The sequence below is a fragment of the Macaca nemestrina genome, chromosome 9 (assembly GCF_043159975.1).
Source record: "Macaca nemestrina isolate mMacNem1 chromosome 9, mMacNem.hap1, whole genome shotgun sequence".
Classification (NCBI taxonomy): Eukaryota; Metazoa; Chordata; class Mammalia; order Primates; family Cercopithecidae; genus Macaca; species Macaca nemestrina.
In genome coordinates, this window is record NC_092133.1 from 21,412,579 (window position 1) to 21,430,009 (window position 17,431).

General features: G+C 40.8%; 1 long non-coding RNA gene across 1 annotated transcript in view; it reads left to right on the plus strand.

Annotated features, from left to right (window-relative positions):
* LOC139356189 (uncharacterized) overlaps positions 1-16,760 on the plus strand; it is a 61,110-nt gene extending 44,350 nt beyond the window's left edge. The window contains exon 3 of the long non-coding RNA XR_011607639.1: positions 16,468-16,760. This is a non-coding gene — a long non-coding RNA (uncharacterized lncRNA). The remainder of the gene's footprint in view (positions 1-16,467) is intronic.
* The last annotated feature ends 671 nt before the right edge of the window (positions 16,761-17,431 follow it).

A 17,431-nucleotide genomic window follows, 5' to 3' on the forward strand; every position in this document is an offset into this window, starting at 1 on the left:
AGGTCTCCCTGTGGGTCTGTGACTGGCCAGTCTGGGCTCATGGAGGCCAGAGGACTCTCCCCACCAGTACCTGGTCTTGAGGGAGGGGCCTGATTGTCAAATCTGGCCTGAAGCAGGTGAGGTTCCTAGTGTGACTTGGATATTGTTTGGCTTCATTTCAACCTTCTAGAATAACCGAACTCTTTATCCTTTATCAAAGGCCTCATTGATTGCCATTGCATTACTAGAAGAAAGTTTGGGGCTAAATTGGCAACAGTGCTTTCACTAAAAGTCACTTCTAAGTGTTACTAGTTATGAGGATTGTTTGAGACATGTATCAAGCATCATCTCATTTATTTCTCAAAGCAGCCCAGTAAACACCTCTATCATTCCCGGTTTTAAGAAGAGAACACTAAAGTTTAAGAGTTAAGGCTGGTAAGTAGTATAACTAGGATTGTAAGCTCAGACAAGTCTGGCTTTAAAGCCTCCGCTTTTACCATTGTTATATTGTCGTATCTCTCTTAGTGATGAAATGGACTAACTGGAATATGTAGTTGGAAGGGACCTTTTAGACCAGTGTGCTGAAAAGTTTTTTTTTTGTTGTTGTTGTTGCTGTTGTTTTTTAACTAATGAAGAAACTGAAATTCAGATTTCACAGTGATTAAAAGAATGCCTGGGTTCATATCCTGGCTATATCCCCTACTAGCTCTATGACTTTGGGCAAATTTCTTCATTTCTCTTTGCCTCTATTTCTTCATCTGTACAATGGAGATGACAATAATACCCAGTGTGTGGCATTCTTGTGAAATAATGAAATAAGATAATCCTTATAAAGTGCTTAACACAATAAATATTAGCTATTGTTACTGTCATTGTTTGTAATGGTGAAAATTTAGATATAAATTTCCAAAAGTACTGGTTAAGTAAATTAAGTATACATACACATACATAAATATTGAAATGTGTATATAACTGCATAATTGAGATATCTCTATATAATTTACTTTATATGTATTATATATCATAAGATATAAAATGCATTGTAATGAAATTATTAGAAACTATTATTTTAGGTTGGCCATGGTGGCTCACATCTGTAATCCCAGCAGTTTGGGAGGCCAAGGCAGGTGGATCACCCGAGGTTGGGAGTTCAAGATCAGCCTGGCCAACATGGTGAAACCCAGTATGTACTAAAAATACAAAAATTAATCGGGTGTGAAGGTGAGTGCCTATAATCCCCTCTACTTGCTTGAATCCTGGAGGTGGAGGTTGCAGTGACCTGAGATTGAGCCACTGCATACCAGCCTGGGTGATAGAGTGAGAATCTGTCTAAAACATAAACAGACAAACAAACAAAAACTATAATTTTTCGGAATAAGTACATGGAAAACTGCCCATAATTTAATGTCTAATGAAAAAATAGGTAACAAAACATTGTGTATAATATAATCCCAAATTTAAATTACACACACACACACACACACACACACACACATCTGTTTATCTGTCTAAGCTAAACAGGTGTGTGTGTGTGTGTGTGTGTGTGTAATTTAAGTTAACAAAATGTTAACACTTCTTCCTTTATTTTCTCTGAGCAAAGAGATCATGGGTGATTTTTATTTCTAGTTTATGCTTTTCTGCATCTCTCCAGTTTTATGCAATAAAATGAATTGCTTTCAACATGTAGGCAGTATCCAGAAATGATTAGAATTTCATCATTCTTGATGTTTAGTTGATTTGTGACCTTTCTGTCCACGGGATTGCTTATAGCTCTTGCTTTCCTTTTACACACCATAAAAACGATTGGCCTATTCCCTATCTGCCTGCAACATCACAAGGGCGCCTGCCTCAGTCCATGTGATGTCCATGAAGGCCTTTTGTCCTGGGCACAAAGTGGAAATGCTCCCTCAGGACCATGCAACCCTGCAGCCTGTGCCAGGGAGCACTTAGTTTGTTCAGCTGCTCCTGGCTTGCTTGTGTTTGAGCTAATTCTTTTCAAGGTGAACTTCAAATTTCTGACCCAGTTTTATATTTTAATTTAGTTATTTGTTTTTGATAAGCTCCCATAGTCTTGTTTGGAGAGGCAGGCCTGGAGCTGGCACAGATATACAACCACACGTGATGTTAGGGACCATCTTGGCTTGTGTTTCTTAAACTTTTCTACCTCATAATAGAATATATGAATGGGTTATGCCCCCTCCCCACCCTGGTCTTAAAAATCTATAAAAGCAGTTTTATCATAATGTATCTGTGTTTTTAAAAATAAAAGCAAAATATAAAGTTTTATATTGTCATTTTAAAAAACGGCATAAAAATAAAAATAATTTTTTAAAAAATTGCAATACAACCAGTGTCTCAGCAAGATAAGCTGGCTTTCTCATGCCTCGGGCATCCCTAGCTCCTGCTGCATTCCTGCAAGGATACCTGTCCCTTAGTTGGAGAAGCAAAGATTTGTAACTGCTTAATTCTATCTGTGGGGCCTGGAAGGCCAGGACAGGCCACTTCTTTCAGTTTTTCCTTTGTGGTTGCTACAGAGGTGAAGGATGACCTTTCCTGTCCTTCAGAGACAAGTATCTGCAAAAAAGTTTCCCTTGATAATATTGGCTAACTCAGTGGCAAATCTTTGATGTATTGTTTTGCTAACAGGGTTTCTGTCTCTTTTTTTCTTTTCTTTTTTTTTTTTTTCTAAACAGAGTCTTGCTCTGTTGCCCAGGCTGGAGTGCAGTGGCGTGATCTTGACTTACTGCAACCTCCGCCTCCTCGGTTCAAGCAATTCTCATGTCTCAGTCTCCCAAGTAGCTGGGACTGCAGGTGCATACTACCAAGCCTGGCTAATTTTTTTGGTATATATTCAGTAGAGATGGGTTTTCACCATATTGGCCAGGCTGGTCTCAAACTCCTGGCCTCAGTGATCCATCCTCCTTGGCCTCTCGAAGCGCTGGGATTACAGATGTGAGCCACCGTGCCCAGCCTCTCTTTTCCTCACCTCCAAGGTAGCTGGGATCCATGTTGGAGTCAGGAGGTGAGGGAAACCAATATAGGTCCTGCCAACATTGATCTAATTTAACCTTTTCACCTTAATGACCAGAAACCTGAGGTCCAGAGAAAGTAATTAGTAGAAAAATACTGAAATTCATTATTTATGGGATGGGCACAGTGCTAATTGGCCCTTTCCACCCTAGGCCTTGTTTAACCCTCACAACCCTGTGAGATAACGGGTGTCATCTCCATTTTTTAGATGACAAAACAGAGGCTCAGAGAAGTCATCTAACTTCCCAAAGTCACACAGCCAATAAGCAGAGCTGAGATTTGCTCTGTAGTTGCCTTGACTCTAAATCCAGGGATCTCTCCACCTACATTGAGGTTCTTGAGCTCCAAAGACTCATGACATCCTGGGAGGAATGTTCCAGGAGTCTGTAAGACACAACCATCAAAGTGCTCATGTCTGCAAACAATTCACTTTTAAATTAGGAGGAATCACTATTCCTCACCTGCTCACATGCTTTCTTGGGTGGAAATGACAGGGGAGGCATGGGTGAGTAAGGGATATAGGGGAATAGAGGGATGGAGGGTGTAGTATTAGAAAGAATCTTCCAGAACATGTCAGTATAGAATTTATGAATTATGGTTATATTTTACTTTTCCATACATAAAAAAATAATAATTTTTTTCTCCTATGGAAAAGTCATCTGTCATTGGGTTGTGGCAGACTTTGAGAAGTGTCACAAACCACCTGCTTTCAGGGACTTGCCTAAGGCCACTCTGACTAATCAGTAATAACTCTGGAATCAGAATTCAGGTGTCCCAGTTTCTAGCCTGAAGCTTGTGTAATATTGCTGCTTTTAAATTTTAGCCTTTAAAATGACTTAAGGGGGACTCTAATTGGGAAGAAGGACTTGACCCCCTAACAGTACCCCAAAAGCTTTAACTAAAACCAGTGAAATAAATGAATCCAACTATAAAAGGCTGCACCTTGCACACTTCTTTTCCTTCCTTCATCAATCCATAGAGCAAATGGTTCTGAGAAGTGCTCATTTAGCATATGTTGGATGTATGAGTGAGTGTGCATCTACTGTGTACTTGGAGAGTGAGTCTTAACAGGCTTTGAGGATTAAATGAAAGCTCTGGGTTTTTGCGGCAGACAAGTGTAAAAATGAACATCCTCAAAAACATTTACATACATGTTTAGGGGGTTACTGGACTTGCTGAAGTCTGTTTGTTCATTGAGGTCCTAAGCGCTAGGGGAAGGGCTTTTGGCCTAAGCATTAGACCTTGAATCAGACATTGTTCCTGTTCTTGAGTTGCTCACAACCTAGTTTCTTGCTACTCAACCCTTAAATTTCATAGCCTCTTCCATGCAAGGATGCACAAACATGCACAGCGTGCTTCATTACAATTCCCAAAGCATTGAGCATAAATCCATCTATTCTCAGGATTTTATAAGAAAGGCTTTATACCAGCTGCCATGAGCAAACAGAAACATACCCCACATAAGCTCTGCCCTCAAGGTATCACTTGTCCATAAGGAAGTGTTGAGAGTGATGCAAAATATGGCAATTTCAAGGCCTAGTGAGCAGGGAAGCTCATGAGGATCTTATGCATTTGAAGCAGGGAGGGCATCTGGTGGGCTCAGGTGGTGCTCAGGTGACGGGAGGTGGAGCTGAGGCTAACTTCGTGCTGTTGGTTCCTATGCCAGAGACTCAGATGGGGTAAGCAGGATTCTGTGCAGGGTAGGTACTCAGATGATATGGTGGTAAAATCTCACCCCGAGGGCCCAATAGTTGACATTACTAGAGAGAATTGCAGAGTGGGGAGGGGGAACCATGGAGCCAGAGGAACTTGGGTAGGGCCCACAGCTCTACCAGCCACTGCCTGGGTATCCTCAGGCTGGTTCCTTAATCTCTTTGAGCTCAGCTTGCTTTCAGAGTTGTTGGAAAAATTAGAAATCAGATGTAATACTATGTGCATACGAATGCTTAACAGGTTAAGGTTTGTTCATTATTACCCCTTAACGGAAAAATATGTTAGGGACCAGGCCAATGTTAACTCCTCCAACTTGGCGCATGTCGACCCAGCATTTTCAGATAGTGACTCATTCCTTCAAACCCATTTCACTCTACAGCTTTGGGAAGGAGGAACGAGCTGTGCATTGGAAAACCCGATTTTGAGTGCCCAACTCGTCACTTACCAGCTTGTGATAACCCTCAGCCACACGTGTTCCTCAATTTCCTCATCTGTAGAATGGAATATGATAGCTAGTTCATAGGGCTGTTGTGAAGATTACATGAGAGAATATATGTTGCAAAAAATAAAGCCGTTGGGAATGATCCACAAAATGCTCGTTGACACCATGGTGATCTGACCAAGCCCTGGGGGAATTGTATGGACCAAGGCAAGGCGGCTGCCCTGTCATTTCTGAAGATGGAGATGGCAAGTGTGATCAGACGGAGGCTGGGCTAATGATTTCATGCATTCTCTCTTTTCTTGGGCTCATCAGAATAGAACCCTGAAAAGGACATGAAAGGGACAAAATGAATATTTACCAGGAGCCTGCTATATGCCGGCAATGAGACAGATGGTTTGTACACATTAGTGCATTTCATACTCACAGAGCCCCAACAGGTCTTCAGGCCTATTCCAGTTTAGAGATGGAATAAGCTCAGGAGATCTTCTTAAGAACCTCATAATTAGAATTGCCCTGGGATATGACAGAAGGTAGTTTTATACGGGGAAAAGAAATGAAGAAAAACGACAGGATTCACATGGAGGAATTGAGGAAATGCAATCTTGGATGTTTCTAGCATCCTCTTTGCAGAGACTTAGCATTTCATGGGACACTAACATTTCAGAGCAACAAAAGGGGGTGTATGGAGATGATTTAGATTAAATTCTCTTTTTTAAAATGATGAAATTGAGGCTCAGATAGTAAGGGACTCGCCCATACTCACAGATATGAAGTGGAGAAGGCTAGATTAGAAGTTAGCTCCCTGAGTTCTTGGTCTAGCCTTGTTCTATTTCACCATCCTTTCATGCTTCTGTGTGTGCCTGTTAGTCTGACTAGGGAAAGAAAATTTGAAGAGGAAAATCACTGTTGAGTTTATTACTCAAGTGAGAGGCCAGAGGTCATTGAAAACATTAGACTTTCAGCATCGCTGGAATGATTGTCGGTAACACTTCATGGGTTCCTTTGATGTCCAGGACTCCCCTTTCTGGGTCTTAGAGAAGCAAGGTCACAAGACTTTGGAAACCTTGATGTTCACGTGAGCAAATAATGCTTTGCTGCAACTGAACTTTGCCACTTGAACATTATTCGTTTTGAAAGAAACTGCCTTTCAAAGTTTCAAGTTAAACTTGGAACTGGAGCTATGTCCTAAGAGTCAAGCAAGAGGAGTCAAGCACAGTGGCTGTGGCATGAGACATGAATGATTCAGCACATATTTATCAAGTGCTTGCTCTTCCTCTGTGCAGGGCTCTGATGAAGACCTTCCTAACAGAGAGGTGGACCACAGCAAATAAGTGAAACATATAGAGGTGAAAAGAACTATAGGGAAAAGCAAAGCAAGAGAAGGAGAAAGAAAGTTCTAGGGGTGGAGAGTGGGGTTCAGGGTAGGCCTCGCTGAGAAGGGGAGACATATGTATGTATATATATAAAATTGTGGTAAGAACAGGTAACATGAGATCTATCCCATCAACAAAAATTTAAGTTAACTATAGGCACAATGTTGTGCAGCCGACCTCCAGAGCTTCCTCATTTTGTATAACTGAAACTTTATGCCTCTTAAATAGTAACTCCCCATTGCCCTCCCTCAGCCCCTAGCATCTACCATTCTACTCTGTTTCTATGAGTTTGACACATTTAGATACATTATATAAGTGAAATCACGTAGTGTTTGTCCTGTATCTGACTTATTTCACTTAGCATAATGTCCTCCAGTTCAGCCATGTTGTGGCATATGGCAGGATTTTCTTCTTTTTTATGGCTTCATAATATTCCATTATGTGTGTATACCACACTTGCTTTATTCATTCATCCATTGATAGACATTTAGGTTGTTTCCTTATTGTGGCTATGGTGAATAATGCTACAATAAACATAGGACTGGAGACTTATTTTCAACATACTGATTTCATTTCCTTTGATATATACCCAGTAGTGGGATTGCTGGATCATATGATAGTTCTATTTTTAATTTTTCGAGGAACTGCCATACTGTTTTCCACAACCGCTACACCATTTTACATTCCCACCAACAGTGTACAAAGGTTCCCATTTCCCCACATCCTCACCACTACTTATCTTTTGTTTTTAAAGAATAGCCAAATAGGTGTGAGGTGATATCTCATTGTCATTTTGATTTACATTTCCCTGATGCTCAGCAGCGTTGAACATCTTTTTATATACCTGTTGACCATTTGTGTGTTGTCTTTGGAGAAATGTCTATTCAAGTCCTTTGACCATTTTTAAGTTGGGTTATTTGAAGTTTTGCCATTGTGTTTTAGGAGGTAAAGGAGACATTTGAGCAAAGACTTGAAGGAGGATTAGAGAGTAAAAAGTCACACCAATGACAGGGGAGGAGTCCTTTCAGGCAGCGATACCAAGAAGCACAAAGTATTAGAGACAGGAACCTGTATGGGGAGATGGAAGAGAGCAAGGAGGCCGGTATGGCTGGACTGTGAGTTAGGAAAAAGTCGTAAGACATGAGGTCAGCATGGTACCAGGGACCAGAGCTGAGGTGGAGAAGTAGTCTGATATGGGGCATATTCTGAATGTGGTATCACAACAAATCATCCAATACAGCTTTAGTTAACAAATATGCAACGTGTGTTTTCTACATTCAAGGCAAATATAGCACAACCCTGAAGCACTCACCATAAAGGTTGGGTGATAAGAAAAGTAAAGAAATAACTGCAATACAAGGCATGTCATAAGCAACACAGAGAGGAGCAAATCACTAGGGGATGCTCCTTTTGTTCCTAATCAGGGATAATTAAAGGCTTTGCTGGTTTGGCCTTTGACATGGTTTTCAAGAATGGATAGAATTTCTAAAGTCTTTTTACTGTTCTGGTAATAAATATGAATATAATATGTGTTCATCACAAAAATGTTGTAAAATGCAAAATATAAAATAACCACCAATAATCCCACACCCAGAAATAATCACTATTAATATTTTGATGTGTTTTCTTTTTCTTTCCCCTATAGAATCAATTTCCCCTGTACAATTATATAATCAATCAGTTTACACAATCACACACAGTATAAAACTTAGATCGAACTGTTCACAAGTTTACAGTATCATTTTTCATTGAACAAATTATGAGCATTTTCTAAGACTAATCTTTGAAATGTTAATTTTATTTATTGCTTGGTATTCAATTATATTGCACCAGGAGTGGTTCAATAATCTTCCATTGTTGGAAATTTATTGTTTTCTTTACTATTATGTAGACAGTTCCACTTTACCATTCAAAATGCTCACCTCATTAAACATCATTATTCATAAACCTTTGTGCATATTTCTAATTCTTTTCTTATAATACATTATTGAACTGGAATTACTGGATTAAAGAATATGTACATAAAGTTCTCAAACATATTATACCTATTAATCAACTTCCCTTCAAAAGGTTGTAATAATTTATATGCCCACAAGAAATCTAAGAGAAGATCTGTTTTCCTATGCCCAAATTAATAATGGTCATTGATACCAAAAAGGAAAATTCCAATTTGAAAGGTTTAAAAAGAATCTCACTTTTATTCCTGATTCAGTTAGTTTTGTTGTATAACAGAACATTCCCAAAATCGTGGCTTATGAAGAAAACCATTCATTTAGCTAATGATCTGTGAGTCTGAAATTTGGGCTAAATTCAGTTGGGGTCACTCATGCAGCTACTATCAGATAAGGACTCTACTTTTAAAGGATTTGCTGCTTATGGGTAACAAGGGCAGGGAAGTTTGTGACGGGATAATGTACCTCTCATCATCCATCAAGGGCTTCCTTATGTGGCTGGCAAGGAGTTCTGAGATACAAATTCTTTTCAAGTCTCTGCTTGAATAGCACCTGCTAACATGCCACTGGCTAAACCAGGTGACATAGTATCAGCATGGGAGCATGCTCCTTGCTGTTCACATGGCAAGGAGGTTGGAACAGAATGAGGGAAAGAACTCGTGGCAGTCTACCAAGGTTATTACAAACAAAATAGAACAATACCAAGTATTTGTTTAGCAATTAATTGTACGCCAAACAGTTTCCATGCATTATCTCATGGAATCCTCACAACTGTCCTGTTAGTAGGTGCTATTATCTCAGTTTTAGAGCTTAAGGATTGTATCAATTGAAAGCAGAACAAGTATGTGATATATATTAAGAGATTTATTGCAAGGAGTTGGCTGTATGCAATTGTGGGTGCTGGCTGGGCAAGTCTGAAATCTGTAGGGCAGGCCCTGGAAGGGCAGGCTGAAAATTTTAGGCACAGGCTGAAGATGTAGTTCAGAGATGGAATTTCTTCTTCACCAGGGAAGCCTCAGTTCGGTTCTTAAGGCCTTTTGACTGATTAAATTATGCCTATGCAGATTATCTGGGATAATTTATCTTACTTAAAGTCACCTGATTATGAGCTGTAATCACAAAACACCTTACAGCAACACCTGGATTGGGGGTGATGGAACAACTGGAGACTGTAGTCTGGACAAGTTGTACATCAAAAGACCATCACAAGGACCCAAGAGAGGTTCAATAACTTACCCCAAATCACATAGCTGTTAAAGTGGCAGAGCTGGAACTAAAATGCAGCTCTGATTGTGAAGACCTCAGTATTATTAACCACTACACTCCCTTTTGATATTGTAATATTTTTATACATGTATTGGGTGTTTAAGTAATTTTTCCTTTGTAAGTTTTTCTTCTCCACTCTGGAGTCGGGTAGCATTTTAACAAGTGGTGATGTGAGGTGAAGAGGCAGAGCTCATTTGTAAATGTAGAGATAGAAGGGGTGTATACAAGGGTGTTTTAGTTTCATGTTGTGCTGTAACAAATTACCACAAACTCAGTGGTCTAAAATGATGCGAGTTTATTATTTTACAATTCTGAAGGTCAGAAGTCCAAAATTAGTCTCAGTGGGGTAAAATCAAGGTACCAACAGGACTGTGTTCTTTCTGGAGGCTCTTTATTTGTCTCTTCCTTGTCTTTTTCAGATTCTAGAGGCTGCCTGACTTCCTAGGCTCATAGCCCTGTATCACTCTGACCTCTGTTTCCATTGACACATGTTCTTCCTGGACTCTCTTATTTCACTTTCATAAGGACCCTGTTGATTACCTTTGGCCAATGTGGATAATTCATGGTAATCTCCCTATCTTAAGATGCAAAACTTGTTCATACTTGCAAAGTCTCTTTTGGCATATAAAGTAACATTTTTACATTTTCTGGGGATTAGGACATGGACATCTTTAGGGACCATCATTCTTGCCACCACAAGAAGTTATGGTGTGAGGGATTCAAACCGCCCCTATAAACCTTATAAAATCAGGGAAGACGGGAGGGGGAGATATGTAAATAAACCAAGCTTGCAGCAAATTCCTCATTAATCATTAGGTCAGCTTGCTTTCTGACCTGCTTCCTCATAGCTGTTTGGAGCCTATTGCCTCAGAATCATGTACACCCTGTTATAAGATTATAGTTCCCCTCAACTGTTCTATAGATAACAACTTTAACATTATGAGATGTTAAGTTTTCCCTTTGAGATATTCCTTTCAAGTCCTGCATACCAGTGAAACTACTGACATCATCTGGTCTGAAGAACCTCACAGGAACTGACTCACCAAAAAATAGTTTCCTGATGATTTCATCCCTCTTCCCCAAATCAGTCAATGACCGCAACTCTCCAGCTCCTTCCACTCCACAATCCCCTTAAAAACATCAGTCAAGAATTCCTTGGGGAGATGAATTTGAGGATCGCTTTCCATCTCCTGGCTTGGTGCTCTGTAATCATCAAACTCTTTCTCTGTTGCAAACCGTACTGTCTCTGTATAATTGGCTTTTTACTACACAGTGGGCATATAAACATATTGGTCCTATAACAGGATCTATTTTATTAGGCCTATTTGTGCTTGTTGGGAGATGGTGCCACATAAATCAAAAGAAATGGTGGATTAGTCTGTTCTCATGCTGCTAATAAAGACATACCCAGGAATGGAAAATTTATAAAGGAAAGAGGTTTAATTGGCTCACAGTTCAGCATGACTGAGGAGCCCTCAGGAAACTTACAATCATGGTGGAAGGGAAGCAAACACATCCTTCTTCTTATGGTGGCAGCAAGGAGAAGTGCTGAGTAATAAGGGGAAAAGTCCCTTATTAAACCATCAGATCTTGTGAGAACTCACTCAGTATCATGAGAACAGGATGAGGGTAACCAACCCCATGATTAAATTACCTCCTACCAGGTCCCTCCCATGACATGTGGAGATTATGGGAACTACAATTCAAGATGAGATTTGGGTGGGGACAGAGTCAAACCATACCAGGTGTGTTGGGACAGATATAGAAAGTCTTGAGAATCTTCTGCAGTAAAAACAGCACTGAACTTGGTATCAGAAGACTGGGGCTCAACTCCCTGCTCCACCTCTGGTTGTGTGGCCTTAGAAAACCTATCTAACCATTTTATGGCTTCAAGTTGATGCTCAATGAAGTTTTTACCTTGACCATAATTAGCAGTTTCTGTGGGCTATGGACCCTGGGGCCTGTGGGGTTCTTGGGTTAAGTCAATGAGTCTATGTATACATAAGTGGCACAACAGTTCTCAATATGTGCTATTTTTCAAGTATATGGAGATTCTGTAGTGATGACTAAGAAACACCATTCATTTAAAAGTGTTACTGAATTCATAGTACCTGTTTGTCAATCCACATACTCTGCAAATGGAAAACTGCTAACATATGCAGAGTCAGTGAACTTATTTTTAAAATAGGGCTTGGAACTATTAAGATTGATGGATTCTCCCAGCAATAAGATTTCTTTTGAATTGAAAAAGAAGGGGGACGCCAGTGTTTTTCAGAAGGGGAGAGGCCTGGGTGGAGCTGTCTTCTGAGAAGGCCAGTCTTGCAGTAGTGTGGGCCATGGACTGAGCAGTGCTTCTCAGCCTTGCAGGCTCATTGGAATCCCCTGGATCATACTGGTACCGCTGTCCATGGCCACACATTCTGATGTAATTGGTCTGTGGTGGGCATGGGGAAATCAAATCTCCCTAAATGATTTTAATGTCCAGCAAAGTTAGAGAACCACTGGTGAGGGACCACAAGTGCTGAGGCCCCAATTGCACTCAGGCGAGAAGCAATGAAAGGGATGGAAATGGAGAGAAGGGGACAGTGGAGGTTCTGCAGAAATGAAATCAATAGCACCTAGAAAATGATTGCATTGGACCGAGGGTAGTGGCTCATGCCTGTAATCCCATCACTTTGGGAGGCCGAAGTGTGCGGATGGCCTGAGGTCAGGAGTTCGAGACAAGCCTGGCCAACATGGTGAAACCCTGACTCTACTAAAATTATAAAAATTAGCCGGGCGTGATGGTGGGTGCCTGTAATCCCAGCTACTCGGGAGGCTGAGGCAGGAGAGTCACTTGAACCTGGGAGGTGGAGGTTGCAGTGAGCCGAGATTGCACCACTGCACTCTAGCCTGGGTAATGGAGCAAGACTCCATCTCAAAAAAAAAAAAAAAAAAAAAAAGAAAAAGAAAATGAAAAAAAGAAAATAATTGCATTTGGGAACTGAAGAAGTCAAAGTGTCAAAGTTAACCTGAGGTTTCAATACTCATGTTAATAATAATTACAATAATAATATAGGAAGAGAAGGCAAAGCTTTACAAATGCTTATATGTGCCCTGTGCTGTGTTAGCTCATCCACCCATCAAGTCCACTTCTCCTCACAGCAGTGAGATAAAGCAGGAGCTCTTTTTGTTCACTTTTTATAGATGAAGACCTGTGAGGGAGCTGGTAAGTGGCTGAGCCGGGAGCCAACTTCAGGTCTAAGTCACACTCTGGATTCTCCATCACTAGTCCACATTGCCACATTGTTAGGCTTGGGGGACCTGGGCAGTGTCTCTTTTATATGAAAGGAGGGGCCCAAACTAGCAATCAGTCAGGTCAACTCTGTGGCTCCTACTTCAAAGAGGACTTCTCACCCCTTCTGGGTAACACCTCACTGCAGGTCAAACACACACCCACATGGGGGTCAACTCTAGACCCTAAAAGGCATGATTGTTACTGTCTGGGAAATGTAAGATCTGATGACAAGGGGCAATGCTTCCTTAACCTCAGTCACCTCCATGCCACCTTCAGGTCTTTGCTAAATCCTGTCACAACTCCTCTTCAGGGCCTGCTTCTCCCTGGTCAAGAGATTTTTAATGTCACAGGTGATAAGTTTAAGAAGGACAATTTAGTAGGCCTGATGATTGGAAGAGATTATTTAAAATGTATGTTTGTAAGAATAGAACATTTACATGTTATTAACAGGTCCTTAAATTAGGATGCTGCAATAATTGCTAGCCACTGGATTTTGCTACCTGAGGGAAGGGTTTGAATAATTAAAATTTTGAATTGTTGTATTGTTAGAGTGTGCATTTGAAATATATAAAAGGTGTAGCCCAGAAACCAGCCCCAGGCCCTAAAGGATGAATGTTAACTAATTCACTTGGGTCTGAAAGATGCTACTTTACCCTCATCTGTAGAATGATGATAATAATGACTAATCGTCATTGAGGTTATTATTTTTGGCAACAGAAATTGATCGTCTCACAGTTCTGGAAGCGAGAAGTCTGAGATCTAGGTGTTGGCAGAGCTGTATCCCCTCTGAAACCTGCAGAGAATTTGACAGTGCCTCTTCTTAGCTTCTGGTGGTTTATCTGGAGTCCTCGGCATTTCTTGGCATTTCTTGGCTTATGGCTGCATCACTGCGATCTTGCCTGTCATCACGTGGTGTTCTCACTGTGTTTCTCTGTCTTCACATGGCCATCTTCTTATAAGGACACCAGCCATATGAGGTTAATGGCCCACTCTATTCCAGTATACTTCATCTTAATTATTTTTGCAATGTCCCAATTTCCTAATAAGCTCACATGTTGATGTCCTGAAGGTTAGGACTTCAATATATCTTTTCTCTCTCTTTTTTTTTTTTTTGGCAAGAGAGACACGATTCAATACACGACATCTGCTTCACTTGACTATATTTCATTTCAGGGCTTTTTACAGTAAACTTTCTTTATTCCCATCCCCACTTTATTTTTGTTCAATGAGCTCTTATCAATTAATTCTCACAATAATTCCATAAGGTAAGTCATTATTATTTTTTGTGTGTGTGAATGAGAAACCTGCTGAAGGTCATGCAGCTTATAGGATTTGGAGGCGGCATTTGAAGTCAAGCAGTTGACCCACCTCCCTGTGTCCACTCATGGAGGTGTGAAGAAGAAAAGAGATAAGAATACGTCTGAGGGCAGGCCGGGTGCAGTGGCTCACGCCTGTAATCCCAGCACTTTGGGAGGCCAAGTCAGGCAGATCATGGGGTCAGGAGTTCAAGACCAACCTGGCCAACATAGTGAAACCCCATCTCTACTAAAAGTACAAAAAATTAGCTGCTAAAAATACAAAAAATTAGCCAGGTGTGGTGGTGAGTGCCTGTAATCCCAGCTACTTGGGAGACTGAGGCAGGAGAATCGCTTGAACCTGGGAGGTGGAGGTTGCAGTGAGCCGAGATCTTGCCACTGTACTCCAGCCCAGGTGACAGTGTGAGACTCCATCTCAAAAACAAAACAAAAAACAAACAAACAAAAACCATCTGAGAGTAGTGACCTCAAACCAATCACTTTTATTAAAATGAATTCATTATACCAACACTGAGCACCTGCTGTATACTATGTATGCTGCTGGTGCTAGGGAGACAGGTGAGTCAAAGTAGACTTGACCATGAGTAAAACTTACCGTTCGTGGAAGACAGGCAGAAATCAACAACCGCACAAATGGGATATGTAAGTACAATTTAAGATTAGCGCTCTAAAGAAAACTGACCCAGTTTTAAGAGCATTTAATTGGGAACTGGCCAAGACTGAAGGAGAGGGCTGACTAAAAATAATATGACAATTATTATTAATGGGGAATGGCTTGGATGGGCACTATATGTGCCTCACAAGTAATTGAATAAATAAGTTATCAAGTATTCTTTCCATATCGTGGGATGTGTCCCATTAGTGAATTGTGAAATAAGTTTAATGGTTGCAAGTGGCATTTAAAAACAGACTGGAACTAAACATCAGAGTGTATTACCCACAAGGTGGGAGGATTTTATGAAAGTTTTAGTTATATATACGTGTGTGTAATCTGAGCCCCTACAGAAAACATATTTTATAATGTGTCATCCACAAAATACAGAAATATTAGTTGAGCTTTGTGATTAGGTTGGTCTCCAAATTTGAATCCCTACCTTGCCATATTCTTCCAGAGCAACTTTGGGCAGCTTGTGTCATTTCTTCAAGCTTTCTCCTCTGCTAAAACAGAAGAGCATCTCTCTTATGTTTTTAGGATTGACTGCAAGCAGAGAAGGAAGCAATGCACAGGCAATGTCTGAAACATGCTCTCTTCCTTCCCCAGTGGTTTGGTCATGTTCATGGGGTACTGAGGTCAGCCCTAGCCCCACCCACCTTCCTGACATGTGTGTCTTTTCTAGACAGTGAGCCCCCAGGATCCCACACCCCATGAAGCAGACTCTTTTTGTGCCCCACATTACAACCTCTGGGTCTCCCCTCTAACTGCAGGTCAGCAGTGGTGGACACTTCTTTGCTTACTTCCAGTGTGTCCCATCTCAAGTGCCAGGTTCGACCTCAGAGCTTTCTCAGAAACTGAGGGAACCCACTTAGCCACCTGTAGGTGTCACCCAGAGCTGGGGGCAGTTAATGTTCTTGGAGAGGGATAAATGCCTGTCCCAGGTCCTTCAGAAGACACTTCTGGCCTGGTGCAGTGGCTCACACCTGTAACCCTAGCATTTGGAAGGCCAAGGAAGGAGGATTTCTCGAGCCCAGGAGTTTGAGACCAGATGGGGCAATATGGCAAGACCTCATCTCTACAGAAAATTTCAAAATTAGGTAGGTATAGTGGTGTGTGCCTGTGGTCCCAGCTACTGTGGAGACTGAAGTAGGAGGATCACTTGAGCCTGGGAGGTCAAAGCTACTGTGAACTCTATTCGCATCACTGCCCTCCAGCCTGGATGATGGTATGAGATCCTGTCTCAAAAAATAATAATAATAATAAATAATAAATAAATAATAAATAAATAAATAAAATAAATAATAAAAATAAATAAAGTTACATTCTACATGGTGCCCAGAAGGTCTGGGCTTCATATCCCAAGATGGGAATCAGCTTGATAATGTCCTCTTAACAGGTGCTCCCCGCTCTAGGTCGCGTTCTCTGTGGTCTCTCACTCCTGCTTCCTGGATCTTTTCCCAACAGGTTACCTGCTTCCAAGGGCCTGCTTTGGGCTCTGTCTCTGGAGAACGAAAAGAAACCATGCCTGCCAGCGCTCAAGGAGGCTTAGGAAGAATTTTCTCAATAGCTCCAGGTTCAGAAATTTCATCCAATCTGCTGACTCTCACTTCTCTAGATTAATGGAAACTGAAAAGGGTGGGGACAATAAAGGCCCCAGAAAATCCACACACTATATATATTCTTTTTTTGGCAGCCTTCTCAATTTGAGCTTGAGCTTCTGAGCTCAGTCTGGGTCAGTTGATGCCTCACTTACTTTTGCGTTCTGGATGATTCACTAGCAGAAGTATTAATTATATTAAAACAAATATCCTGATTGGGCATGGTGGCTCATGCTTGGAATCCCAGCACTTTGGGGGGCTAAGGCAGGAGAACTGCTTGAGGCCAGGAATTCTAGACCAGCCTGGGCAAGATAGTGAGACCCCATCTCTGCAGAAAAACAAGTTAAAAAAATCTAAATACATGAAAATAATCCCAGTGGTCACGTAGTGAGCTACTATTGTATCTACTAATTTTTAAATGTCCGCATCTATTAATTTAATCTTAAAAATTTTAAATGTAATATTTTTTAACAGCTTTATTGAGCTATAATTCACCTATCATTCAATTCACCCATTTGAAGTGTATAAGTAAGTGGATTTAGTAAATTTACAGAGTTGTGCAACCCATCAGCCCAATTATTTTTAGAGCATTTCATCATCCTCAAAATAAACCCTGAACCTATTAGAAGTCACTCTTCACTTGCACTCAACTTACGCCATCCTTTGGCAACTCCCAATCTATTTTCTGTCTCCATCGAATTGCCTATTCATAGAAATGGAATCATACAATATGTAGTCTTTTGTTTCTGGGTTCTTTCACTTAGCATAATGTTTTCAAGTTTCAGTCATGTTGTAGCATGTATTAGTACTTCATTTGTTTTGATTGCTAA